The following is a 6,263-nucleotide window of genomic DNA, read 5'->3' on the forward strand; positions in this document are numbered from 1 at the left end:
TATATACAGTATATGGCCCCACAATATACAGAGGGTTGTATATATACAGTATATGGCCCCACAATATACAGAGGTTGTATATATACAGTATATGGCCCCACAATATACAGAGGTTGTATATACACAGTATATGGCCCCACAATATACAGAGGTTGTATATACACAGTATATGGCCCCACAATATACAGAGGTTGTATATACACAGTATATGGCCCCACAATATACGTAGGTTGTATATACACAGTATATGGCCCCACAATATACGTAGGTTGTATATACACAGTATATGGCCCCACAATATACGTAGGTTGTATATACACAGTATATGGCCCCACAATATACGTAGGTTGTATATACACAGTATATGGCCCCACAATATACGTAGGTTGTATATACAGTATATGGCCCCATAATATATGGAGGATGTATATGGCCCCACAATATATGGAGGTTGTATATACAGTCTATGACCCTCACACAATATATGGAGGCTGTATATATACAGTATATGGCCCCACAATATACGTAGGTTGTATATATACAGTATATGGCCCCACAATATATGGAGGCTGTATATATACAGTATATGGCCCCCACACTATATGAAGGTTGTATGTACAGTATATGGCCCCACAATATATGGAGGTGGTATTTATACAGTATATGGCTTCACAATATATGGAGGCTGTATATACAGTCTATGACCCCCACAATATATGGAGGTTGTATATACAGTATATGGCCCCACAATATATGGAGGTTGTATACACACAGTATATGGCCCCACAATATACGTAGGTTGTATATACAGTATATGGCCCCATAATATATGGAGGTTGTTTATATACAGTATATGGCCCCACAATATATGGAGGTTGTATATACAGTCTATGACCCCCCCCCCACAATATATGGAGGCTGTATATATACAGTATATGGCTCCACATTATATGAAGGTTGTATGTACAGTATATGGCCCCACAATATATGGAGGTGGTATTTATACAGTATATGGCTTCACAATATATGGAGGTTGTATATACAGTCTATGACCCCCACAATATATGGAGGTTGTATATACAGTATATGGCCCCACAATATATGGAGGTTGTATATACACAGTATATGGCCCCACAATATATGGAGGTTGTATATATACAGTATATGGCCCCACAATATATGGAGGTTATATATACAGTATATGGCCCCACAATATATGGAGGTTATATATACAGTATATGGCCCCACAATATATGGAGGTTGTATATATAGTATATGGCCCCACAATAGATGGAGGTTGTATATATACAGTATATGGCCCCACAATAGATGGAGGTTGTATATATACAGTATATGGCCCCACAATATATGGAGGTTGTATATATACAGTATATGGCCCCACAATATATTGAGGTTGTATATACAGTATATGGCCCCACAATATATGGAGGTTGTATATATACAGTATATGGCCCCACAATATATGGAGGTTGTATATATACAGTATATGGCCCCACAATATATGGAGGTTGTATATACAGTATATGGCCCCACAATATATGGAGGTTGTATATATACAGTATATGGCCCCACAATATAGTGAGTACACAGAAGGGTTTTTTAGGTCTCCTGACTCCGCCCTAGGACTGCCTTACTAGAACATAATTAAAAGATTAATGCCATTGGACTATGGAATACTGGATCCAATAAGACCCACTGACATACAACCCACATTGTGTAATAAAAAGACTGATGCAAAAAAAAGCTTTATTGGGAGGCTATTGTGCTGCCTTCAGACTCGAGGAAAGTAGAATTACGGTAAGTAAAATATGCACTTTCCTCATGGTCCTTACGGCAGCACAGAAGGAATCTTGCAAAGAAGAGAAAGGGGGGGGGGGGGGGATAGTCAATATTTGCAAACAGCGGACAACACCTCAGTACTGAAGGCTGGGTTCTTGGTCTGAAGATTCAACCTGTAATGTTTGGCAAACGTAGAAGAGGATAACCGGGATGCGGCATTACAGATGTCTTGCAGGAAAAATTGTTCTCTTTACGCCCAAGATGTAGAAGTGGAACGTGTTGAATGAGCCATCAAAGCTTGCAGAGGATCAATTCCTCTAGGCTTCTAGAATAGTTGTCTGGATCCATCGGGTCAAAGTGTCTTTGGAGGCTTTCTGTCCTTTTCTGCCTCCAGAGAAAATAAGGAACAGATTTTCTTCTGTCCGAAACTCCCCCAGGCGTTGTAGATAACACAATAGTGATCTTCTGACATCCAGAAGATGAAACTTCTTTTCTTCCTCTGTAGCTGGATTAGGAAAGAAGACATGTAAAAATTTTTCTTTATTGATGTTGGCTAACGAACAGACCTTAGGAATGAACGAATGGATGGTTCTAAGACGTACAACATCTGGAAGGATCTTCAGGTAAGGCTCTCTAGAAGATAAAGCTTTGAGCTCTCCCAACCTCTTGGCAGAAGTAACAGCTATAAGAAAGAGAATCTTCATAGACAACCATTTCAAATCAATACTTTCAATATGCTCAAAAGGGGGGGGGGCAATGTAAGCTTGTCCAAGACAAGAGCCAAATCCCAAGTGGCTACCGGAGGACGAATGCCAGGCTTAAGCCTCTGCAAAGCTTTAAAGAATCCTAGTTATTTAAGGCTCGTTAGAAAACGTACCATCCGTCATGGTGTTAATGGCCATCATATGGACCCTCAGCGTATTAGGCTTGAATCCTTTATTGTAACCCTCTTGGAGGAACTGCAGAATGCTAGAGACTGAAGGTTGCAGATTAGACTCTGATAACCAGGCCAAAAACTTCTTCCAAATGTTGGAGTAGACAAAGTTGGTAGATGGTCTTCTAGAAACCAACAGAGTGGAAACCATGCCCTGCGAGGCCAAGACCAGAATTACGGACAGTTTCTTTTTTTTTTATGCTCAGGACTCAGGACAAGGAATATAGAATGCGTCCAGCACATCTGGATTATCCACTCTCCTGAGTGATCCCAATCTCTTCAATTTGCTATTCCCTTTTGTTGCCATGAAATTGAGCTCTGGAGTACTCCATTTGTCCATCAACCCGTCAAAATATTTCTGACTCAACGACCACTCTCCGGGAAGAAGCAATTCTCGAAGATCCGCTCATTTATTCAACTGGCCCTTGATATGAACTGCACAAAGATCTGTTACCACTGGCTCTGCCCACTCCATTATTTGAGCATACAATCTCTGCAGTGGGGAACACAACTGGTTCCTCCCTGTTTGTTGATGTAAAATGCCATGGTGGCTTTGTCTGTTTGCATCAGCACTGATTTTTCTTTGTAGACAGATGACTCGAAATAGTGGAGGGCAAACTGGAAAGCCTTGAACTCCCTGAAGTTGGATGACATTTGTTGAATCCTCAAGGGCCATGATCATTGAATCCAGTGGTTTTCTAAATGGGCACCCAAACCGGTGACAGAGGCATCTGTAGTAATAAGGACTTGATGGCTGAAAATAAAACTTTTTCCCCATTTCTAGATTTTTTTTTTTTCTGATAGTCCACCACCGGAGATTTTTGCAGACTGAAGCAGGAACCTGTATCTGTGAAGACAAAGTTAACCTTGGCTTGCTCCAGACTTTCAGGATGGTTTCCTGTAGGCATCTGAAGTGGGCTATTGCCCATGGAACAGCATCTATAGCTGATGTTAGCAAACCTAGGATACTCATGCTTTTCCGTACTGATACGACCTGGACTTGACACAGATGAAGAATCGCTGATTTTATCCGAGCATCTTTTCCTGGAGGAACAAATATCTTCATACAGTGAAGGTCCACAATCGACCCAGAAATAGAATACAAGACGATGGGATGAGATAGGACTTTTGAAGATTCCGAAGAAACCCAACTTTCTGCAGTAGAGGAATGTAATCTTGAAGATGGTCATGCAGGATTGCGGCTAATTGAGCAATAATCAGCCAATCGTCTAGGTATGCAACGATTCTGATTCCTTGAAGATGGAAGGCTGCTACAAGAACCACTACCACTTTTGTAAATATCCTTGGCAATGGCGAATCCGAATGGTAGGGCTCGAAACTGATAATGGAGAATTTTGGTGATCTGTTCTTATAGCCACTCTTAAGAAACTTCTGTCTGTTTTCCGGATAGGGATGTGCAGGTATGCATCTTTTAGATTGAGAGATACCATCATCTCTTCTGATTGCACGATGCTGTGAACTGCTTTCAGTGTGTCTAACTTTTGTCTTTACAAGATGTTTGTTAAAATACCTTAGATCGATTATCAGACGCCACTTGTTGTCAGGCTTTGGAACAGGAAATACTGTAGACACCCCGGAACTCTTCTCGGGCGGGTACAGGTTCCAATGCTCCCTTCTCTATAAATTCCACCAGCAGAGATGACATGACTTTGTTGTGACTTTGTTGTGACTGATTTAGAACAAATCTTTCTCTGGGAGGGGGGGGTGAAGAAACTCTAGGGCATAACCTTCTCCGATAATGCGCAAAACCCAAACATCCGTCGTGACTTCTTCCCAATTTGTGGCAAATAATGCAAGTCTGCCGCCTACCGGACAAAGTAACCTGGCGTCAGAATTCTGTTTTTGGTAGTACAGATTTGGACTGCTTCTTTTTTCTTTTATTTTGATATCTGTTTTGAGATCTTTTGTCTGAACGATCCTGGTGCTGTCTTCTCCGAAAATGTACTCTTCCTCTTTGCCCACGGAATCTGCGAAAAGGCCGTCTAAAAGATTGAGGCAACACCAATACTTTCTCTTTCTTGTTTTCTTCCAAGACTCTATCCAGACATTTCCCAATCAGCTTCCCAGCTTTCAAAAGGCATACTATAAAAATTAGCCTTAGAAGAAATGCCAAATAGCTCTACGGGTGGAATTGGCTACTGCCATTGTTATGGAAGCAATCTTGAGCACTTCTAGGGAAAAATCGCAGAGGAACTCAGCAGCTGTCTTAAGAGAGGCAAGTTGATGTAATAAGTCTCTGCGTGGGGTACGCCATCTTGATAGATGACTTAGCCAAAGCCTCATGGCTCTAAAGACTGGTACAGAGGACAAAGCGGCTTTATTAGGAAAGACATATTTACATGAGACCTCTTCAGGAAAGTATCTGCTTTCCTATCCATAGCGTCTTTGAGGACTGTCTCATCTGCTGGGAAGAATGCCTTTTTTGAGATCTAAGCAATAGGCGGGTCTACTTTTCCCGACTGTTCCCATTCTTCTGACACAGATGGATCTAGTTTGTACCTTAAAACGAGATCCCAGATTCGGACGCTTGTCGGGCTTCTTCCACTCCTTCTCCATGATACCTTTTTAACACTTGATGACCCGGCAGACTTGTAGATTTCTTTTTAGGAAAGTAAAATAGACTATTTTTCACCTGCAAGGAAAGCTCATGTTTGCCAGCTTCTATGCTTTTCTTTACACGTTTAATGAGACTTTCAGCTGCTTCTTTCTTAAACAAATATAAATCCTCTGTAACACATTCAGACTCTGAGTCAGAAGAGGAAGAAGAGGATGAGGATGACGAGGAGGAGGATGAAGATGTCTACTTCCTAGAGCGCTGCTTCTTTCTTTTCTTAGAAGAAGGACCAACTTCTCCCTTATGCTTTCTGAACCACATAAAAGAAAGCTAAAACACCGTTTTAGGCTTAGAGGGTGATTTTCTGGCTCAGATTTCACAGTAACGACCGTAATCTCCAACATAATCATCAGGTAGTGGTTCTTCACATTTTACACAGCATTTGTGTTTGTACTTACATTTTCTTTTCTTGGACTCCACAGGGGACAAAATTTAAGAATTATATAACAATAATGTATTGTGTGTAATACATGTACATAATAATTCTCTTCCATAAGAGAATCAATACTGACCTTTATTAGACCAAGAACCCAGCTGCCAGGCGCAAGAGTTCAGGCAACCCCGTCTCTCTCTGACCTATGACGCTCTGCGACAGACACCAGGCAACATAGCAAGGAGGAACACTGCAATACGGACTTTGCGACAACCACACAGAGACTGTGCACAGACGCCATCCCCGCAGGCTGGCAAAACAGAGCACGGGAAGAACTGCGCATGCACAGAGAGGAAATAACTGGGCACGGCACGGGCTGAGGGTGCTTTCCCATGCCAACAGGTAACATACAAGGCCTGCAGCAGAATGATAAAAGGCCAAAGGCCAGCAGTAACAATTGTGCCCAGAATAAGGTGTTCGCAATAAATAGGACCCAGCACTAAGACCCATGCCCGCCATAT

The 6,263-nt window shown here is 41.7% G+C and overlaps 2 protein-coding genes across 2 annotated transcripts in view; one reads left to right on the plus strand and one right to left on the minus strand.

The window, feature by feature from the left end:
- The window catches only part of LOC130306231 (uncharacterized), an 870,792-nt gene that overhangs the window by 477,137 nt on the left and 387,392 nt on the right, over window positions 1-6,263 (minus strand). The gene's annotated exons all lie outside the window — the stretch shown is intronic.
- LOC130277291 (zinc finger protein 345-like) overlaps window positions 1-6,263 on the plus strand; it is a 304,690-nt gene that overhangs the window by 2,756 nt on the left and 295,671 nt on the right. The window lies entirely within an intron of this gene.

The sequence above is a fragment of the Hyla sarda genome, chromosome 1 (assembly GCF_029499605.1).
Source record: "Hyla sarda isolate aHylSar1 chromosome 1, aHylSar1.hap1, whole genome shotgun sequence".
NCBI lineage: Eukaryota > Metazoa > Chordata > Amphibia > Anura > Hylidae > Hyla > Hyla sarda.